Raw genomic sequence first — 23,933 nt, 5'->3', positions numbered from 1 at the left:
TATCAAGCTCAGGTCTCCTTTCTTCAGTGTTAGCAACTTAACCACCACCCTCTTCTGCTTTCCAAAGAGAATCTCAGCTTGGTTCTGGATGGTAGTAATGCCAGACAATCTGCTTACTATCTCAGACTGCATTCCAGGTTGACCAGATGATACAACTCTGGACAAGGGCATTTTACAAATCTGCTAGAGAGTTTTGGATATTTATTTGCTTTCCCAATGTGGGAGCAGAGCTATCCCCCCATGCTCCATTCTTTTCTTTGGAGAATGGCCTCCAGGTTGTCCAGGACTGTCTTGGACTGTGTCACGCATCGGAGTGAATGTCTCCTGCAAAGGATGGTAAAATCAAAGGAAAAGACACTGAATAGAAAACAGAAACAAGAGCAGCTACTCTATGCCTGGACTCGTTCCACTCTAGATTTCTTACATTATGAGAAAAATGAGCCCAGATTTGTCAGTAACTATACAGACTCAGACACAGGTGTGATTGGAGTACCAATTTCTGGCAAAGCAATGCCACCTAATTCAGGAGACCTGAATTATGGGTCTGTCTCATTAATTTTTCCCCACAGATATTATTTTTAAAATACCTACTATGTAACTATGACTTTCAAGGAATCATCTGTAAAATAAATAAAATAAGGTTTGGGGATAGATAATTAATATTAGACAATCCTTTGCTCAGTAACAGTTTTATAGATTCAGGGGCTGAATATAGTGTGTTCAGAAACTTAAAATAATACCAAGGAATTATGCCTATAGAAGATGATCTTGATTCGCCTTCCAAATTCACTATACCTGCTAGTGCAGCTGACCCCAAACTGCTATGGGTGTTGATTGCTCACAGATGCACCTTTCCATGGAGGGCTTTCTGTATTTTTAAACATTTTTTATTTCCTGTATCTTACAGAAGCCTCCAGAAGGTTACATTTCCCATGGAAGGGAACCCTCGGCCAAGTAGTCACTGGAACGGTGTCAAACACAACCTGGCCTGGCCTTCCCACTCCAGAGATCTCTTCGGTATGAGGCTGAGGCCAGCCTTACCCTGCACACACATCTCTGCTAGCTCTCCCTGCCGTCCTCATGTCCTCTCCCTCAGGGTCCCTGGCCAGAGCATTGCTTCGCTCAGTCGCCTGCACCACAAAGTGCCCACCTCAGCCTCTGCTAATGCAAACCTGATAAGACTGCATGTCTTCATTTTTACTTAAAAAGAATGTATATATGTGTGTGTGTGTGTGTATCTATGCATTTCTCCCTTTAAATAAATAATCAGAAACTTTTCTCCTTTCAATTAAGGTTTTTAGGAACTGGAGGAGCTTGCTGATATCTCATATAAGTTATCATTTACATAAATACAGCTAGCCACCATGTTGGTTCTTATCAGTATAACATAGTGAGAGCTTAAAAATAATAACCATAAATCAATTGATTGTCCCTCAGTTGACCCCCGGATAGGAAAAGATACATAATAATTCTCAATATTGAGATATAAGGTAACGTAAAAAACAACATGAATTAACTGTGATCATCTCTTCTAGATCAGTATTCAACTGATTATAGTAAAAGATCTCCATGGCTGGAGAATCTAGAAACTCAGTTCAGGGTTGCTATAGTCTGACCTGTCTCCAAATTCAACATCTTGATGTTTAAATATTCAAATATCTAGAGGAAAGGAACTGAACTAGAAGCTGCTTCTAGTGCTAAGAATATTTGTTTCCAACCACTGCTGTTCAATATTAAACAAAGCTAAATTATTGCATACTGCTTTATAGTTTTTAATGTTAAAACACATGAGATGCACATTGTATATTATGTCTATACCACAAGTATTAGACAATGTATAAAATGAAGATAGCTGGAGAGAAGTGTGTAATCTGGGAGGTAAGAAAGGCTACCTAAATCCAGTTTCTATTTGCACCAATCCCATCAGTGTTTTTTTTTTTTTCAAGATTTTTTTATTGGAAAGGTAGATATACAGGAAGAAGGAGAGACAGAGAAAGATTTTCCATCTGTTAGTTCACTCCCCACACAGATACAATGGCCTGAGCCGATCCAAAGCTAGGAGCTTCCTCCGGTTTCCCAAATGGTTGCAGGGCCCCAAGGCTTTGAGCCGTCCTCCACTGCTTTCCCAAACCAAAAGCAGGAAACTGAATGGGAGGTGGATCAGCCAGGACATGAAACAGTGCCGAAACAGGATCCCAGCCATGCAAGGCGAGAATTTAGCTACTAAGCTATCTGGCTTGGCCCAATTCCATCAGCTTTACAAGAATTTCAGCTTGGTTTTACCATCTTAACCAGAAAATTTCATCCTAGTAAAGCTCTCAAATCAATGACTTTCTTTTTCCTCAGTTTTGTCCTTCCATATATGCCAGGCTAAAACCTAGGACTAATTGATAGCTCCGTCCCTGCATCTTCATAGCTCTGAAAAATCCATATGAGTAATTCCTTATAAACAAAAATAATCCACCAATTAAAGATACTATTTTAATTAAACATTGTCTTCAGTCCCAATACTCAGATTAAGTGCTTTATTTATCACAGTTGGTGTCTATTATATACACTGCAAATAGAAAAAAAGCAAACCCAATCCTAAGCTATTGGATGGTGCTTTACTTTTCTGTTCCTTCACATTTGAAGAATCCCTTCAATGTGTTTATGAAGTTGTCATTGTCAGTTCCAATTGTAGGAATTTAGCTGTGAATAGGGATGCATCCAAAAGGCGGAGCATGGGGCTGAAAGGAACCCTGAGCCCAGTACCCTCACAGTGACTTCAGTAAGTTAGAAACTTCCCTGTGCAAGCCACCATTCATTTCTCATTTCTCAATTCTCTTTCACATCACAATCCCAGCTTCATATATGGCAGTTTTGAAAATGAACCTTAACAAATGGAGCTAGTGATTCTGGGATGAAATGAACCACCATGTACTGCTGTTATCCTATATAATGTTTTCTGGGACAAAACAACTTCTACAGTCTTTTCCCCAACATTGTCTAAAAGGGTTTCCTTGGGAAACACAGCTGAGGGCTTGCTTATTTTAAATGACACAAAGAAAGAATCTTTCCCCAAATCCCTGGAGTCACTGCTGCGGTCTAAGAGGATTCTTAGGCAAGAGCTTCCTGGTAACCAGTCTCAAATACTCCCAGTACTTATTTTTTCCCAGTGTCTACATTCACAGTGCAAGACCATTTCTACGCTTTAGGTTTCACCCTTACAGATTAAATAGACACTGGTTCTTGCTATGGTGCAGTTCCAACAGGACAACATGCTTTGTTCTTTTCCACCGACTACCACTACTTTGGCCATGTGAACTCTTAGTTTTATTCACTCAATAAGGTTTTTCTCAAACTTTTGCTATTAAATGCAGTGGGAGGGGTATGGAATTACTTGGTCCCTTCATGATGATTCAACATGATTCTGTACCTTAGTTGCACAACAGATTCATCTGGAAAGCCCTAAGGATATCACTTCCCCACTGCCACCCTCACTAAAAATTCCTGGATGTGTTCTGTGCTCATTTATTTATTCCAGAGACAGAGAAAGACACATGGGCACAAAGAGAGCTCCCACCCATGGGTTTACTTTCAAAATGCATGCAATGGCTAGGTCGGGAACTAAGGCTGGAGCAGGCATTGAGGAATTTAGTTCAAGTATTCCATGTGGGCAGAAGGAGCCCAATTACTTGAGCCACCTTGCCTGACCCCCACAGACTGCACTGTAAGAAAGCTGGAGTCAGCAGCTAGAACCAAAGCAGGCATTTTGATGAGGCACATAAGAATTTAAACCTGTATCTCAACTGTTAGGCTATATGCCCACCCCAAGAAGTTATACTTTAATTAGTCTAGGATGCAGCATGGGCATGAGGAATTTTAAAATTCCCTGAGTGTTTCTAATGTGCAGTCACAATTTATAACGACCTGGAGTAAGAAGACTTCATTTAAGTACTGCCACTAATTAGCCATGTGGTCATAAGCAGAAGAAATATTCACTTATCCAACCTGTGCTCCTTGACAGTCTGTTGCTTGCAAGACAAGGCTGGGGGGGGGGGGCACATCTCACTGCTTCCCAGTGAGCTGAAATTATTAATTTTGTTAACAAAATAAATATTGAATGTGCACTACCTGCTAAGCACTACACTGGCCCAAGAGTCACAGCAGTGAACCATAAAGCCCTCAGAAGTTTATAGTTTATTTGAAGAGGGCATGACCATATTAGAGACCTTCAAAAGGTTCATGGAAAATGTACATTATGAAAAAAAAGCACAGAAACTTAAAACATGTTTTGGTACCAAAATAAGTTAATGCTAACTCATTATGACATATCTGAAAATGATCTAGTTTTGGACACTAACACACTAACAAGTATAAAACATCAATTTAAAAAGAGCCCAGTTCAAGCCAAGATGAATTCTATTAAGGTGGAAGCAAAAACAAAAATCAAATTTATGACAAAACATAAGTGGAAGAATGGTGAAATCACTGAGGTATTATCAAGAGTTTCTGGAGACAATTCCCTCCCCCAAATTAGAAATTTCCAAATGGATAAATTGTTTTAGAAAAAAAAGATGTTGTCAAAAATTAAGCTAACAGCATCAGACTGTCAACATCAACTTACAAAGAAAAATTTAGTTTTGGTCACACCCTAATTGAAGAGGGCCAATAATTAACAAAAAGTAATCATCTGTATCATAGACTCCTCAATTGACTCAGTGTAAATAAACCCACTGTGAAACTAAACTGGCATGAATTTTCTACTCTATGGGTATCAAAATTGTTGTGCCAGATCAGCTGTAAACAAAAATAGAGCTTTAAATGGAAATTTCAAACAAATGGTATAAAAAGTCTAAAGCATTTCTTTGAAAACTTGTAATAGGAGATAAAACATGGCTTTACCAATACATTTCTGAAAATATACCACAATCAAAGAAACCAATGGTTACCAAGAAGTAGAAATGGCCCAATCAGAGCAAAAGTGGATTGGTCAAGAGCCAAATGCCAGCAGTGTTTTGGAGTGACAAAACATTTTGCTTGTTGATTTTCTGGAGGATCAAAGAACAGTCAAATCGACTTGTTACAAGAGTGTTTTGAGGAAGTTGGCCCAAGCTTTACCAGAAAAATGCTTGGGAATACTTAAACAGGACAGTGTTCCTACTCATTCCTCTTGCTCACATGAGTCTGAGGGTCGTGATACTAAATCATTTGGCATTCACCTTATAGTCCTGAATTGGTTCTTTTTAACTTCTTTTTGTTTCCTAATCTTAAAACATCTTTAAAGTGCATTTTTCCCAGTTAATAAGATCATAAAGGCTGAATTTGTATGAGTAAACTCCTAGGACTCTTTTTAAAAACAAACTAAATGGCTGGTACCATTGCTTACAAAGGTGTCTTGACTTTTCATTCTCAATAAAAAACAAGCTTTTTAAAATTTCTGTTAATTCTATTTTCCCAGAAACTTTTTTAGGTTACCTCATATGAGTTGTGAAAAATTGACTAGTGTTGGCAAATGGGAAAAAGTGATGAGATGGACTGACACACAACAAGGAGGCAGCCATGGGGGTGGTGGAGAAAGGAGGAATGGAGAGTGATAGATGGGTTTCTGCAACAATCAAGGAGATAACATCACCAGAACTTGGTAAAGGACATTATACAGCAGTGAAAGAGATAAAGGAAGGCCAATTTACATATCCCAAGATTGATGGGCCATCTGCTAGAATAAGGAATGTGGGGAACGGATTTCAACCACTCTAGGAGGTTATGAAGGTCTACAAGTAAGGTACAAAGTACTGGAGGAAGGAAACCAACCCCAGACCAGCCAGAAATCAGGCAGTGGAGGGACTTTGGTCAAAGGAAAGGCGATGTCTACTTTAAATGGTCATCTCTGCACGTGGAATGGCTCTTTGCATAGCAAAATGGGAAGGAATTATAGAGTCTGTTCCCACAAGACTCATGCTGAGCAACATGAAAGGGAAAGAATGATTAGAAGAAACAATTCTGATCATATAATGATGTAAGGCACCAAGTCTAGGATGCAAGATGGGCCTTGCAGAGCTTGGAGGCTCCTAAGGAGAAAAGCCCTCTTTCTCTTTCTGGATGTACTGTGTTGTTATTGAGAATGAATATTTTGTCCTTGGTTATTTCTGCAAGTATGTGTGTGTATGCACACATGTACATACCCAGAGAAAGAGAGAGGTGTGTGTACAGCTACTATCAGACAAGATAAAGAACAAACATCTTGAGGCCTAGTGGACAGAGTACCTGCCAGGAGTGACTGCAGAGGTACTCCCAAAGACCTAACTCACACTGAGGGAAAGGTCTTACTGTGAGATGATGGCGACACCTGCATCTAAGAACAGCCCTGGAGGATGGACGTGTCCAATAGCAGAGAGACAGAGGAGGAAAAACCATGGGTTTGCACAGAGAAGAGAAGTTAGGAGTGGGACAAGAAGCAAGTTGTGCCCCACAGGGTCCCTCCGTGACAGCAGAACTCTCCACAGGGTCCTGTGGTTTTGCACTGTTCCCTTATTGAGTGCATCTTCTTTTTGATGTGCCTCAAACTTTAAGCGCAGTCTTAGTGACTCCCAAGTGTCTATCCATATTGGAGAAAAAGTGAGAGTTGGGATGCACCATCAACCCCCTGGGGGAAGTGGCAGTAATACATGACTTGAAATCAACAATGAACAACTTGAAAATGGACTCAATCTGTCCTCTTCCTAAATAGAGTGGAGGAGTCAACTCTTAAGAGACAGAAACTTTCATTTGCTTCCTTAAAGCAAAGCACTAGGCACAGTGCCTGGTTCAGAGTTGGCATTCATCAATTGCTAGACATTATGATGATTATAATTATGATTATTACGATTACTGAGATTCAATTACTATAGAGATTCCTGTGACCTTAGATGATCTGAGAATGGTTCATAGAATATGAAGTCCTTCCAGCTCAGGACAAGCACATTGTAATGAGGAGGGCATGGGAAATAGTGAACAATCCAGCTCCAAATCAGTCCTTATCTTTCTCCCCAGCAAGTATAGGTTATAACCCCTCCACTGTGAGACTCCTGGAAGATCTTGCTTCATGTTTCATAAAGGTTTGATATGTATTCCAACGGATCTGCTAATTTCTTTGAAGGCCCACCTAGCTTCATTCTAGAGGCCTGAGGAGGGCAAGCATGCTTCAAAGAGATGAGAGGAGAATCAGACAAATGTGGGGCAAATAAGTACAGTGTGGATGGAGAAGAGACAAAGGTTGGGCCAGCTGGGGTCCCAACAGGAAACAGATGGCACATTCAAACGAAAATGATTTGAAGAGCTTTCTGTTACCAAGGGACTAATTATACAAAGGCGGCAAATGGGGACAATGCAGGGACTCAAGGCAAGCAGCAGCAGAGCTATTACCATCCCTGGGCCCAAAGGGAGCAAGAGGTTCTCAGAATGAAAGAGAGTCATATAGGCAGTCCTCATTGAAAGAATCAGTGACCTTGGGTCAAGGGAGAGTATCAACACATAGAGGAAACTGAGAAAATGCATACCCAGACTTCACTGTCCCCCCCGCCCCGACTTCTGATTGCTTTTTGCAGCTCTCCATAGTTCAGACCCAACTGGAAGCCTGTGGATTATGGAGCTCTGTTGATACAGCCCACACTGATGAAGTTCCTATTTCCCGGAGCATGGTACAACACGGAGGAGAAAGGCAAATGGAAGATTTCTGGTATAGGAGAGGAGGGGCATCTAGGGACTAGTTTGTTTTTGTTTTTGCTTTTTTGTTTTGTATTTTTGTCAAAAGAAGCTAAGACTATAGCAATAAAACTGATGAAGCATATAAACTCTTTCTGTCTTTGGGGTAAAAGGCAACCCTCATTTTGGAGAGAGGCACTTCCAGGAGCAGGAAGAAGAAAACAAAAATGGTTAAAAAAAAAAACAGTTTTCCCTATAGATCACCAACAGGACCACAGGGAACTAGAAAGGTTATAGGGAGGGTAGGAAGAGATGTGAGGGTGAGAGTGCAGTGAGGGCAGAAAGAACCAAAGTTTTTTTAAAAGAAAGTATTTGTCAGTAACAGGGGTAGAAAGTGGCTGTGTAAGGTATAGTTGGGCTTCTTGCTAAATAGCTAAACACCTAGAAATCTTAGGTGAGGGGTGAGGAATGGGGTTCAGGGTCACACCTCCTTTTCTTTCCCCCCATCCTCCTTCTCAAAGTCACAGGATGGGTGGGGCTTTTCCCTTTGTTACTCCTCTAACCCCAGATACAGGGAAAAATGATTATATTAGTGTGGAAACAATGATATTACCCACTTTCACCCTGTAGCCCTTGACCCTTTGTACCCTAATCAACTAAGATTATTAAAATTAAGAAAAAAATAAAATTTAAAAAATTTTTTAAAAAAGTCACAGGAACATTGCCCTAACTGCAGTGTGTGCATATGAATCTGTGTGTGTGTGTGTGTGTGTGTGTGTGTGTGTGTGTGTGTATGTGTGTTTTCACTTATCACTAAATGATCAGTATTCAATGAAACACTTCTATTTGGGGGCCTTAGCATCTCTAAAACAAGACACAGAAAAGCAGAGGGAGGCAACTAGGGGCTGTATTTAATCTTTTCTAATATTGCAGCATGAAGGAAACTGGAGAATGAAAACATAGTCATTTAGAAAATGGTTGATTGGCACAGGGTGGAGAAGAGAAGTCATTATTCATTCAGACTATGCCTGCTCTATAAAAATAGGTTCACCATTCTGCTGGAGGGGGCAGCTGAGTTTCGGAGACCAGGGGTGGGAGGAGTGGGTGAGGGTGGTGGCGATCAGAGGCGCAAGGGCTGGGACAGAAGCTTCCCAGTGCAGCCAGGGCCTCCATCTCCATCCTAGTGTTATCTCAGCCCCTGAAAACCCTGCAACTTTAAGAAGTAGAAAAACCAGCTTACTGTGCTTTGTCCTTCCGGTACCTTTCTTGAGACCTTTTTGGGAAACTTTAGTTTTGGGGAAAGAAGGACAGATAGAAGAGACAGCACTTTTTTGTGACCATAATTTTGCCAACAAACCCAATTCTACATTAATCACAAAATTCCTTTTCCAGGTCCTGGACTACCCAAGTCTCCTTGCTTTTGACCTCATGCTTGTTGATTAGCTGTTCTATAATTGTGTCAGTGGGAAGTGGGGGCAGCAATGCAAGCAACAATCTAGACCATGATGAAATGTTTGCTGCAGGCAGGAAATTAAAATCCTGGGTAAGCAGAAGTTAGCATATTGCCTGGAAATTTTATTATTTCTGCATGTGTTGTATGGGTAAAAATGAAATAAAAATGGTCTGCTAAGGATTTTGCCTTTGTCTCATTGTTCTTGAGCCTCTCATGTACCAATCTGAGCAATGGGTGAGAAGCTGAAAAATGGCTTGCTGGGTTTTCCATGGGAATGGTAGAAATTTGGGAACCTCTAGGAAGAGAAAAGAATGAGTCTAGAATGGAAGAGAAGGCCAAGGTCAGGACATGCTGTGTTGAATCAAAAGCCTAGGGGTCTTTGGTGAGGCAGTAGGATACAGTGGGACAACTGCTGAGTTGTGATGAAGAGGGAGGTGAGTGGAGGGGGACTTGGATGGCACTATGAATGCCATTTTGGTTTTCTATCTCCTGGGCACTACAGGGAAATTTTAAATAGTTGTCCAATTATTTTTGCTTGTTGGAATGGTGCTTCTTCTGAATGCATGCTGAGGGAGGTGAACAAAAGGGTGGCTCAGACGTACACAGATTGCGACTATCACGCACATCCCATCCACCTAGATGCACGTGCCCCCTGCTGCCCCTCACACACATCTAACTCTCTTACAGTATACATTGGTTCATTATTTGCTTACTTGTTTTTACCATACAAATTGTGCCTACTCTAAGTAGAGATCAAAAGGAAAAGCCTGACACTAGTTTCAGAAAAGTAGGAAGAACTGCAAGGCTTAAGGTGATCTCTCCCTAAATCTGATCCTGAAAGGGCAAGAGCAATTGAGAGAAGAAATCTTTCAGCCAGTTGTTCTTTCATTCATTGAGAAACTGGCAGTACTGGAGGTGGCATCCAGATTGTTGGGAACATGAAACTAAAGCTGTTTCTCATACATTATTTTTATAGGAAAGGCATAGAGTATGAGATACAGAGAAAAAGATCTTCTGTCTACTGGTTCACTCCCCAGTGGCCGCAGCAACTGTAGCTGAGCTGATCCAAAACCACAAACCAAGAACTTCTTTGGGGTCTCCTATGCAGGTGCAGGGTCCCAAGGCCTTGCACCATTCTCTACTGCTTCCCCAGGCCACAAACAGGAAGCTAGATAGGAAGTAGAGCAGCCAGGATACAAAGTAGAACCCATATGGGATCCCAGTTGATGCAAGGTGAGGATTTAGCCACCAGGCTATCAGGCCAGGTCCCATAAAACATTATTTTAAAGATTATGTCCAGCATACAAAATAATTATCAGGATAAATAACACATATTTTACTTTTTAGATTTTGTATAGATTTTAAAAACTATTTTTCTATTTGATAGGCTGAGCAACAGACAGACAAATCTTCCATATATTGGTTCACTCCATAAATGCCTACAACATCCAGAGCTGAGCTAGGCTAAAGCCAAGAGACAGGAATTCCACCCAGGTCTTTCATGTGGGTGACAAGTACTCAGATACTTGAGCCATCATCTCAATGTGTCTCCCATTGTGCTGCAGCTTCCCTTATATAATTTTTTAGTTCTTTAAAATATTGAACACGACTTTTAAGTATGCATATTTCTCTCTTTTAGAAAAAAAGGAAACATTATAGTAAGAGAACTATATGCCACAATCAATATGATTTTGTTCCAGGAATGGAAGATCTCAACTGAGCTTTAAAAGATATTTGATAAGATATAATACCCGTTCTTGGAACATGAATATACTTCCTTAACAAGATAAAGATTATCTACCATAAAACAACAGCTAACATCATCATTAATGCTACCAAAATACAAACATGAAAAATCTAGAAGTATTTATATTCAAGTAAGGAAGAAACAAACAATTCTTAACATCACCATTGCTGTTCAACATTGCCCTACGATAAAAAAGTTAAATAGCAATAAGGGGAAAAACTTATCAGCATTCCCAGTTGATTTGCTTATTTGTCTTGAGAAGCCAAAATACTCTAATGAAAAATCAATGGGCCAAATAATCAAATTCATTAAGTTGGGCCAGTTATAAAACAAATACACAGTACTCATTTATGCTATATTTCTTATAAATTAGCAATATTCAGTTAGAAAACACATTGGGAAAAAAACATGTTTCCAATAGTAATATATTTTTTTTGCATTTCTTTTTTTAAAATTTTGAATTTTATTGTGCAATTCCATAGGGTCTGGGATTTCCCTAATCCCTCCCCAAATTCCACCCCCAACTGATTTTCCCCATATTATTACAATAGCGTAGTCCTTCATAAGCACTCATAAGTTATCAGACTGTTATTTAAGTGTGTCCTAGCATTGCTGGTACAGACAATGGCAGACAGTCTAGCATCCTATTATCAAGATATATCCAATAGTTTCATTGGGAGTTCATCTTTAACTTGGAAGTAGAGATGCACACTGCATTGTATCTTCACATCTGGTTATGACAGTCTCTATTACATTGTCTCTATACATTCTCTTAAATGAGAAGCCACGAAACAAAGTCAACAACAGGAATGAAGTTAAAACAAAAAAATTACAGCACCATGGTGCCATAATGTATTTTTAGAAGTGTGAATACACATAAGGTGTTTCACTGCATGTTCACCTGCAACTCCCAGCAATAGAAGTGAAGTCTATATGGAGGATTTCTGATGTCCCAAGCCCTGAACTTAAGCCAAACTTCCCAAAGTCTACCATGTATGTATTTACTTTCTATTTCAATGTTAACTGTAATGGATATTAGAAAAAAGAGCACATCTATCCTGGATTTCATGGCTACCATTCCTTACAATGAGGTTTCAGATACCACCTCTTTAAAGGTGGAGGGCATCTAAAAGCACGAGCACAGTGTGTTCCATAGGCTGTATTTACCTCTCCTTCATGCTCTGTATAGGAGGCCGTCGTTGGCTACCTTGCTCAGCTGGTGGGAAGTTCCAGCAGGAGATGGGAGTCGCTGGAGAACAAGGTTGGAGTGTTTAGTCTCCTGCTTTCCCTCCCACAGGGTTTTTTACAGGATGCCCAGGCACCTTCTTGCAGGTCAGTGGCTTGCTGTGTTTTCTGACTGGCTCCCTGCTTGGTTCCTATATACACTTCCTACTTCTGCCCACTCAAGACTGGGATGAAATAACAGCTCCCCACAATTGCTCAACTTGGGTCTTGCACTGTCCCTTGCTGGTTTTCTTGAGCCTTGCTCACATTTTTTTCCCTAAACAGATCTCCTTATTAAACTTTCCTCAAAATTACCCTGACTGATATGATGGTATGCGAATGACTCAAGTTTGGGAAGCTACACTGTGCTATTAAGTCATCACATCAACCTTTTAAGATGAGTATCATTATCACCATTTGACTTGAGAAGAAAGTGCAGCTTAAAGACTAAAAGTGACTTAGCCAATGTCATGAAACTAGCCAATGGTAGGGCCAATAGAGAGTCTGGGCTTGACAGGCTCACTGCCACCACCACACTGCCTTTCACACAGACCTGACCTCACTGCTAAATCACCTCCTTGTCCTTTCCCCAAGCAAAACAGCTCTGCCAACTGTGACCTAACTCCTCAGGTTCCTTTGCTTCTGCTCAAATGTTCCAGAAGGCTCTGCTCTGAGGAATGGTTGATACCAGTCCTCTCATTTAAAATCTCACCTTGCCAGTGAGTTGGAGATTTCAGTGGAAACAGAGTTCTGCTCTGATCTACAGAATTGACTCTGCTGTCATTTGCCATGAGGTGACAAAACCATGGCTTAAGTAGCCCATACTCACCCCAAAGTGTCACATTCCTGAGGTGATTCCAGTGCTCCTCAATCCCTAAGAATTCTTGTGAAAATTTGAGCTAAATAATGGCTACTGATTTTATTCTCTTTGTTTCTGTGGATTTTAAAGGTTTTATAAACCACGCTGCACTTTAAAAAGTCTTTCTTTTGCTGGAGAGGTCTTGTACTTTACTTCTTAAATAGAGGAGGTAGATTAAAAATGTAAAACCATTTGATGAGCTCATGAAACTTTTTACAGAGAAAAAATCTGGCAGTTAATCTTTTATTTAGTGTTTTCTTTGTGCTTCCTTTCTGGGAAAACAATCTTACAAACTCAAGCATTTATGTGAAAGGCAGAGTTATAGAAAGAACAGGGAAGACAGAGAAAGAGATCTTCCATCTGCTGGTTCACTCCCCCAAATGACTGCAATGGCTGTGTGTAAACCAGGCCAAAGCAAGGAGCCTGAAACTCCATCCGGGTCTGCCATGTGGATGCAGAGGTCAAATCACTTAGGCCATCTTCTGCTTATTTCCAGGAGAGCTGAATCAGAGGTGGAGTAGCCAAGACTTGAACTGCACTTACATGGGATGCTGGCATTACAAACAGCAGCTTAGCTCGCTACAATTCAACCCCACCCCCAAGCATCTGATTTTTTTAGAATAAAATTATCTTTTTAATATTTAGTCACTGAAATCAATTCAAATCTCCAGACGATCCTTAAGAGGAAGTGTGGCATGGTGAGTGAGAGCTTTGCCATCAGCAGCTCTGACTGGCTTACTAACTGTATTATCTTGGGTAGGCATCCAAGTGTCTCTGTGTTTCAGGTTCTGCATGTGTAAAATGAGACTAATATTGGTACTTTATGAGGTTCTTGGGATAAGTCAACCAACTGAGCCATTTAAAACTTAAAACACAGGTCTTAACATAGAGTAAACACTCAATAATTGCCAATTACTAGCATTGTTGTATTGATATTTCTGCGCTAGGCACTGAAGAGGTTCGAAGATGAAAGCATCTCTACATGCAAGTGCATTTTACTTTTATAGGGGAAATGAGCATAAACAACTAGCATACAAAGCAAAACTAACAGATGGCCTAACAGGAACACAGATTGCCAAAGCACCGCAGAGAACGGAGGAATTTCTTGCATCTTCATTTTCCAGGGAAGAATAGATGGCAGATGCGCCATATGGGGTAATCCTGAAATGTGTGGGATCTTAGATTTGGGAGAAAGAGAATCCAGGCAGTAGAGACAATGGGGACAAAGGGCAGAGGAAAGAGAAATTATGTGCTCAGAGAAGAAGGAACATTCCTGCTATCAGAAGCAAAACATGCATTACGGATGAGGGGAGACCAAGGGACTACTCAAGTACTCAGGAATAGACAAAGTTGAATGCAGATTCCAGCTAGATAGGAAGGCAGGCACGTGGGGTGCATGAAACTGAACCCAGAAGTACAAGAACTGAAATTGAGACCAGAAACTCTGGATCCTTCTTCTGATTTTCACTCGTTGGACCTTGGCACCTCTTGATTTATCTTTTTCACTTAATAAAGGACGTTGTACCAGATGGGGGTCAAGACAAGCTTCATTTACATCACTGAGTATGCACAAATCAGCATGGTTACTGGGCGATCTTTAGCCTGAGCCAAATCCGTAATGAAGTGGCAGAGTCAGCCACATTAATGCTGACCAAGGCCTGGGCCGGGTGGCCATGTCAGCTGTCCTTTGGGAGTGTTCACCCTGTAGGCCCAGACCTGTTTCCTGGCTGCAGAAATCTGAAAGGGGTACCACTTCTTTTGGGACCAGAATTGTATCTGTGCTCTAGCAGAGTTGAAAGTGTTCCCCAGGAGACACAGCAACGACAAATTAAAGAAGGAGGACTCCCCATCATTTGTGTTGTGGCAAAAGAAAGAGCATGGTTTGACTTTAGTAATGAAGCAAAGGTTCAGTGCTTCCATTGTTTGTACACTGTAATAATAGCATGGGGGAGGAGGGGCTTCCAAGTTTGATGATGGAAACATAATAATCTAGAGCAGCACTCCCAAGAAACATATTTTTTATAAGCTGGATGAAATATGAATCAATCAAAAACCTAGTAATTAAACAGAGACCACCCATTTGTACCAAAATAATTTAAAGCATTGTTAACTAGGCACAAAGTTGCTAATTGCATAACTAAAAAGGCAAAAGGAGAACACTAAGGTGTCCCACAGGTAGCACCTACCAGAGGCATTTACCACTCTTGGAGCTCGGAATCTAAGAAAAGATGCTGAAATTCTTAGAACTTGGAAACTTGGAACCTCTCAGGAGGTGGCATTAAGTAGCAGTGCTGTTGCCTGGGCGGGAGGAAGCAGCAGAAGTGTCAGAGATGACAGTGTAATCGATCTGGAGTGTCTGAAAACTACAAACTGGGTTTAAGTGCTATAGGAAAAAACTGCCAACTGCCAAGGAGCCAGCTTTCTGATGGGCTGCTCACCACAGGAGGCAAGCAGGAGAGAATGCCCTTGCGTCTTTCTCTTGCCGCCTAGCCTACTCTAGCGCCCCCTATTGGCAGAGCCCAATAGTAACCGGGTTGAAAAGCAGAAATGGATTTAGAGTTCCCACTCCAGAATCACAGAAAAGAGTATAAAGGGGTGCTATATCATTCCTCCCACAGGAAAATACTATAAAGTAAAGGACTTCAACACCACAAATCTATTTCTCACACTTCTAGAGGTTGGAAGTCCAAGATTAAAGTGCTACAAGATTAGCGATGGCTGAGATTTGTAGATAACAGTCTTCTTGCTCTGTCCTCGTAGAGCCTTTGCTTTGCATGTGCATATCCCTGGTGATTTTTCTTCTACTAACAACAACATCATATTGCATTAGTATACTTCATTATGATCCTAATTATTCTTAGCTGTTTAGAGAACCTGTCTTCAAATATAAACCTATGGGGTCAGGAATTCATCAGAAGAATTTCATATTAGACACGGTGCAATGCCTCAGTGGCTAATTCCTCACCTTGCATGTGTTGGGATCTCATGTGGGTGCCGGTTCCTGTCCTGGCTGTTCTACTTCCCATCCAGCTCCCTGCCTGTGGCCTGGGAAAGCAGTCAAGCAAGGTCCAAAGCCTTGGGACCCTGCATCCATGTGGGAGACCCTGAAGAGGCTCCTGGCTTCGGATTGGCTCAGCTGTAGCTATTGCAGCCACTTGGGGAGTGAGCCAGCAGATAGAAGATTTTTCTCTCTGGCTCTTCTTCTCTCAGTAAATCTGCCTTTCCAACAAAAAATAAATACATGTTTAAATAATTTGATATTAATTTAGCTGGTGGGGGTTTAAGAGGAGACACAATTTGGTCCAAATGGTTTTGAAGGTGAAAGCCATTACATTAACCTTCACAAAGTATATGAAAGGTCTTCTTAAAAGTCAGCAAAGGGGCCTGGCCCAGTATCTTAGCAGCTAAAGTCCTCACCTTGAACGCACCGGGATCCCATATGGGTGCTGGTTCTAATCCCAGTGGCCCTACTTCCAATCCAGCTCCCTGCTTGTGGCCTGAGAAAGCAGTTGAGGACGGCCCAAAACCTTGGGACCCTGGACCCGTGTGGGAGACCCAAAGAGGCTCCTGGCTCCTGGCTTTGGATTGGCTCAGCTCCAGCCGTTGCATCTGTGTGGGGAGTGAATCTTCAGATGAAAGATCTTCCTCTCTGTCTCTCCTCTTCTCTGTATATCTGACTTTGCAATAAAAATAAATAAATCTTTTTTTTTTTTAAGTTAGCAGAGATCTGGGCCTGACAAGGTTGCCTATTGGTTAAAGTCCTTGTCTTACATTTCCCAGGATCCCATATGGGTGCTGGTTTGTGTCCCGGCTGCTCCACCCCACATTCGGCTCCCTGCTTGTGGCCTGGGAAAGCAGTGAGACCTTATACCCCTGTGGGTGACCTGGAGAAGGCTCCTGGCTCCTAGCTCCTGGCTTCAGATTGGCTCAGCTCTAGCCGTTGTGGCCGCTTGTGTAGTGAACCAGCGAACAGAAGATCCTTCTCTCTGTGTATCTGCCTTTCCAATAAAAGTGAATAAATCATTTAGAAAAAGTCATCAAAGATCTCTAACACATTGAGCAATTATCAGATAGGGAGCCAGAAGATAGAAAGCTTTTAAAAGTTGAAAAAAGATCTCTTAGGGGCTTTTTTTTTTTTTTTTTTGATTTGGAAAGGCCCCTGAGATGTAATTTGATCAGCTCCATGACATTAGGAGATAAAATGTAAAATCTAGGCCCACCGAATATTTGGACTCAAGTAAAGCCCCATTGTTTATGTTGAGATCTTGAAGTTTATGCATTTGAAGAAAGAATGAAAAGATAAGCTCTTACAGGATCAGCAATTTGTTGCTTTCATCATCTGAGGGCCCTGAAGATTGCAGCCTCAACCTTGGATCTAGGTGGTCCTATACTGCTGTGCCCCAGGATTTAGCACAAGCCAAAGAAAACCCTTTCCAGAAGAAAGTGGCAGCACACTAGGCAACAAATTATTTTTCAAACACAACATCTAGTACACACACACACACACAACAAGGAACATGAGGGAAAGAGAAAATATGACAAAGGACAGCTTGAAACCGCAGATAATAGAAGTAACTCACAGGAAACAGATACAATTGTTAGACACAAACTGTAAAATTACCACCTGTTATATTAAAGGGTGATTTTAGAGAAAACAAGCATGAAAATTTCATTTTAAAAAATTCCTGCAGACAACTGTAAAACAAGAAAAAGCTAACCTGAAGGAACAGACAAAAATTCTAGAGCTGAAAAATGAAATGATCCAAATTAGGAACTCAGTTGACAGTTTTATCTGTAGCTAAAGAGAGGATCCATGGGCAGGAAGAAAAATTATAGAAATTATTAAGACAGGGAGAGACCAAAGGCAGAAACTAGAAAAGGGAGAATGAAATATAAAGAATGTAACGAGAAGGTCCAAATTACATTTATGGGAGTCTCCAAAGAAGAGAAACACAGACACAGAAGGTACAAAACAGAAAACAGAAGGCTGATAAAACTCAATGTACTGAAACCAAATGACTGCCAACAAGGAATCCCATGTCTAGTGAAATATTCTTCCATAGTATATGCAAAACAAACATTGTTTCAGGCAAACATTTCAAGTTGCCTGTGAGCAAAAAAAGATACTAAATTTTTTAAATAATTTGAGCAGCATATTCATTTTATTGTATCCGTGGTTTATTTTAGTTTTTATTTTTATGATATGGCTCCATAGACTCAAGGATTTCTCCTTCCACCTACTAAGAATCTTCTACAGGATTCACTTCAGGCAGAAAGAAAAGAGAAAATGACCTAAGATCCAGTGTTCAAGAGGCAAGAAAAAAATGAATAACTACACAGATGATAAATATGAGACTACATGTGAATAAACAGACTGCAGAGCAAAAACATCATATAGAACTACATAGACTAAACCAACATAGAACTAGACCAAGTAACAGCAAATAGAGCCTAATACTTATAGATAGACTATCCCATCGAACATCTGCAGAGCATACATTTTTCTAGCACACATAGAACATTTATAAAAATTGACTACAGGGCCCGGCGCGGTGGCGCAAGTGGTTAAAGGTCCTCGCCTTGCACGCCCGGGATCCCATATGGGTGCCGGTTCTAATCCCGGCAGCCCCGCTTCCCTTCCAGCTCCCTGCCTGTGGCCTGGGAAAGCAGTCAAGGACGGGCCAAAGCTTTGGGAACCTGCACCCGCGTGGGAGACACAGAAGAGGCTCCTGGCTTCGGATCGGCATAGTATCGGCCCGTTGCTCTCACTTGGGGAGTGAATCATCGGACGGAAGATCTTCCTCTCTGTCTCTCCTCTCTGTATATCCGCCTTTCCAATGAAAAAATAATAAAAATAAATCTTTAAAAAAAATTGACTACATACTAGGCACAAAGCAAGTCTCAAATTTCAAAATATTTGTCTTGAAAAATGATTTCTGCAATTCAAAGGAAAATATTCTAAAAACCAGTAACAAAGGATGATCAAAAACCTCCTGTAATTAAAGACTAAATTATTCCTTTCTAAATAATTCATTGGTTTAATAAAGAAATAACAACATAAGCTGACTTGTAGCCAGGGGGTTAGGTCATGCCTGTAACAGCAGCATCCGATGTGAAAACCAGTTCAAGTCCCAGTTAATGTGCCTGGAAGAACAACACAAGACAGCCCAAGTCCTTGAACCCCTGCACCCATGTGGGAGACCTGGTTGGAGCTGCAGGCTCCTGGCTTTGCTGTAAGCTTGGCGTGCCTCCAGCCCTCTCAGCCATCTGCAGAACGAACCAGCACATGGAAGGTTGCTTGGTCTCTGTGTGCATGTGTGTTCTTTCCTCTCTGTCACTTTGTCTTTCATATAAACAAACTGATGACTCAATTGACCAATCCTCTCTTTACAAGTGCTAGGATCCTATATGGACACCAGTTCTTGTCCCAGCTGTTCTACTTCCCATCTCTGCTTGTGCCCTGGGAAAGCAGTCGAGGATGACCCAAAACCTTGAGACCCTGCACCCGTGTGGGAGACTGGGAGGAAGCTCCTGGCTCCTAGCTTTGGATTAGCTTGATTCCAGCCATTGTAACCACTTGGGAATGACCCAGCAGACAGAAGATCTTTCTCTCTGTCTCTCCTTATCTCTGTAAATTTCTCTTTCCAATAAAAATAAGTGTTTTTTTTTTAAAAAAATACATTATAGACACAATTTATACTTCCTTATATATCCTATAAGAACAAAAATATTTCTTATATAACCACAATTATCCCAAGAAATAGAACATTGATACGATACTGTTTACTACATAATATATTTAAATTACTCCAATTGTTGAAACAGTATCCTTTATAACTATTTTTTGATATTTAATCCAGTATCCAAAGAAAAATAATGCAATTTTATATTTTATACAATTTATAGAGAGAAGAAGAAAGATCTTCCATCTGTTGGTTCACTAACCACGTGGCTACAGTGATCAGGGCTGGCCATGCTGAAGTCAGGAATGAGGAGTTTCCTCTGGATCTCCCACATGGGTGCAGGGGCCCGAAGACTTGAGCCTTCCTCTGCTGCTTTCCCAGGAAACAAGCAGGGAACTAGGAGGCCAGTGCATAGCATAGTAGGCTAAGCCTCCACCTGCTATGCCAGCATGCTGCATGGGTGCTGGTTGGTGTCCCAGCTACTCCACTTCTGATCCAGCATTTAAAAAATACTAAGTATCCAAGAATAGTGTAAGCAAAACATGTTCAAGATCTTCACTGGGGTGGTGGTGGTGGGAACACAAAATGCTGTTGAATAAAATTCAGGAAGATCTAACTAAATTGAGAGATGGTTTACCACAGTAAATCCAAAGGATCAAGGGCGCACAATGCTGGCTTGCTTCAAGTCTACAGACTCAGGACATGCTCAATAAGAATCACGAGGACTGTGTGTGTTGGTTTTGTAAACCTTGACAGACAGATTCTCAAATACACACGGGATGATACAGGGTGAGAGGCTGGCAGGACTGTGCTTCAGGTCATGAAGGCAGGCAGCTTAGAAGCTGCGCCTCACAGCTGTGCCCTGGTGGGCTGCAGTCTTGCTTAGCCCCTGTCTCTTAGCTCCCTTATTTACCTTCCCCGTGTGAAAACCAAACAGATATGGAATCCTAGTCAGGGTCAGAGTTACATCACATCTCAGAAATGCAACTCGATGTGTAGCAGAGAGTAAATTGAAGAGACTGCAAGCATCTCTTGGGCTCTAAACGTTGTTACATGCTTTAATTCGAACTAAAAATATCAGTTTACATATATAGGATAATGCTTCTATGCACCTTGCATGTGCTGTTTCCTGCCTCAAAACATGTTAATTAAGCATCTTCTGTGTGTCCAGCACAGGTGTAGGAACTGAAGTTTGAAGATGCCTGAGAAAAATCCATTCTATCCAAGCACTTCTCCATCTAGATTCTCTCTTCCTTATGTTCTTTTCTTCCTCTTTTACTTGTATCCATTCTTTTTTTCTGCCTGACTGATCTTCCATATAGTGCAACATATGTCAATCTGTCAACATGTGGCATGTTTTGCAAACAGTGTGACACATATGCAACTGCATCTTCCTGGCCCACAGATACCCCAGCTTGGCTTTGTCAGCCTCAGCAGAATGCAATTTGGTAATTCTCTCAGAAATTCCCGAATGAGCAAGCAGCCTATGTATCCTTTCAAGAAGTGGTCATAATAAGTTGTTTCATGTCTCTTCTGATGTCAAAGCCAGAACACTGTCTTCCTAAGCCATACATACCAGGCATTTAACACCAAAGGCTCTGTCCACACTCTTAAGGCGTATTTGGAACATTCTGACCAAAGGAGGTCAGGTTGCCCATTAATGATTCTCTTGTTTTTCCATTTGCCAGTGACTCAGCCCTACTGGGATGTGCATAGGCTGCTTAAGCCTATTCTGTCTGCTTTCAGATTAATTGGTGTAGTGGACTCTGCAGAGGCCCCTGGCCGTGTGTCTCTTTGCTCATCACTTGCTTGCGTGCTGGTCTAATGGTCCAAACCTGTATTTCTTTGCATGAGCGTATTCTCTGCTTTTGTACAGGGTTGGTACAAAACGTTCCCATACCCCACCTTCCACCTTCCAATACTCTCCAACTAATGACTAAGAAGAAAGCACTAAACACTCCTGCTCTCTCACGCTCTAGTGTAATAATTCTGAGGCACTAGGTCCCAAAATTTCCACTAGCAAACTTACTTAACAGCATGGTTTTTGTATGTTCTTGGTTGTTGTTTTTGTTGTTTATTTATTTACTTGACTTACTTCATTTGCCTCTTCATTTCATTCCCACTACTCTTATAAACAAATTGCACTTGAATGCTTTTGTCCGAGTACTCTGAGGGTGCCCGGTTTAAGACAATCTATAATTCAAGGTGGGAAAAAGATGATCAGGGACAGCACTGGGTCTCCTCCAGCCTAGACTGTTTCTGGTGGCCCTGCAAGCAGCCTGCAATTATCAATAATTCCTGGATATCCACAAAGGCAGCAGCAGACTGCAAGATGTTAGAAACATCACAACCAAATTTGACCATCGCTCGGTCTGTGAGAATATGTCCCAGAATATAAGTCCTGTCATCAGCCTTATGGAAATGGTAGTGATGGAGAACCTGAAAAACCTGCATTCTGCTTTTTTTTTCTTCTTCTTTTCAATATATTTTATTTCCTTTCCTTACAAAGATTAAAATGTGCCCAAACAAGTAGGAAATGAAAAACTGTAACTGAAGAAGAACCCAAGCTGACTTTGACTATTCTGACAGCTTATCTAAAGTCCAGTGTCTACTGACAGTGAGCTAAAATGTAACTTTTAAAACCTCAGGTTGGATACAGGAAGTCAAAAGTCACTTAAGAAAAGTAGCCTGTCACAGAAAGTTTTTTTTTTTATGCTTGTGTACTATTTTTTAACTCACTATTCCAAGTTTTTTTCAGGGGTATTACGGTGGCAACATTCGACTTTTTTTAATTTCATTTCTTTTTTAAATTGATTACACATCATTTTGTGATACAGTTTCATAGTCTCTGGGATTCCCCCAACCCCTCCCCATGCCCCTCTATGGTGGATTCCTCCGCCTTGTTGCAGTATTACAGTTCAAATCCAGTCATGATTCTTTCATTGCAAGCATGTACCATGCATAGAGTCCAGCATCTTATTGTCCAGATAAATTCAACGGTTTCTTGGGGAGACCATCTCTGGTCTGAAAGCAGAGCTGGCAGAATATCATCCCATCCAGTGAAAAGTCACAACACAACATCAACAACAATTTACAACAATATGGAGTTAATTGACATGTATTGAGTGACCAATATGTTAGAAAATGCAAGTTCTTAACCACATCCTGTGACTACTTCATTGACATTTCAATTTTAGTTTATACACAACCGGCTGCTATACACTTTAAAATGGCTATAGGGTACTATTCACCTGTCTCATGTCTATTTTCATTTTTATATTTAGTAATTTATAGTGTCGAAGCATAATTCTTACTAAACTTCGCAAATTTTAGGGTAGTCCAAACTGGGTTATAACTCTAACAAGGCATATGTCAACAGTTGAGGCGCCTAACAGTTTTAGGAGGGGTGTGCAGAGAAATCTTCAATACCTTAGAGAGAAGTAACTAATCTTTGTGTCCTATCTAGTAAGGAATATGTGAGTCCAAGCTGACCATTTCCTGTCTGGTTCTAAGCTTTCCTTATTGGTCTGTGTCTATCATTTTTGGGGGGGGGGGGGTAGCAGGGCTCCGGAGTGACCCTGATGGTCATTGCAACAGAGGGTGGGGATCCAAAGTTGGAACTAAGTAGGGATCAGAGAAAGCTCCCCTCCTGAGTCCTGAAGGAAGTTTACTGTTCTTCTGTTTCTGAGGATCGCTCAGGGCTCCTGGCTGTTTTTCCAATGACATTAGATCCTGTGAGGAAGGATCTGGGCGTCTTCCATCCCATGTGGGAGATCCAAAAGAGAGTGGATGACCTCAGAGTTCTTTGCCTACAAGGGCAGTCCAATTCCCTGTGCTCTCCTTGGCAGTTGGGATATAGCCCTTGGTGCCCGTACTGATAATCCTTGGGGAGGATCCAGGAGTCTCCAGGGTTGTGATACAAGCCTCCTCCTGTCCTCCTGCTCCACTCTGAGGCTACCCCCTGCTCTGTGCATTTGACCTCCTGTGAAGAGGATGGTTGGTTCATTGATTACATCACAATGTGATGCAGGCTTTTTGAGGTTAAAATAATATTACAATTAACAGGTACTATTTTTCGGATTGACATCATTTCATCTTAAATTAAGGCAAACATGTGGTATCTAACCTTTAGGGATTGGCTCATTTCCCTTAACATAATGGTTTCCAGTTGGGCCCATTTGGCCACAAAGAACTGCATTTCGTTTGTTTTAATAGCTGAGTAGTATTCCATGGGGTAAATGAACCATAGCTTTCTTATCCAGTCTTCTGTTGATGGGCATTTTGGTTGCTTCCAAGTTTTTG

Source organism: Ochotona curzoniae, unplaced genomic scaffold, assembly GCF_017591425.1.
Source record: "Ochotona curzoniae isolate NIBS_2020 unplaced genomic scaffold, NIBS_Ocur_1.0 contig_1274, whole genome shotgun sequence".
Classification (NCBI taxonomy): domain Eukaryota; kingdom Metazoa; phylum Chordata; class Mammalia; order Lagomorpha; family Ochotonidae; genus Ochotona; species Ochotona curzoniae.
The sequence above is the reverse complement of the archived record's forward strand: the minus strand, read 5'-3'. Positions refer to the sequence as shown.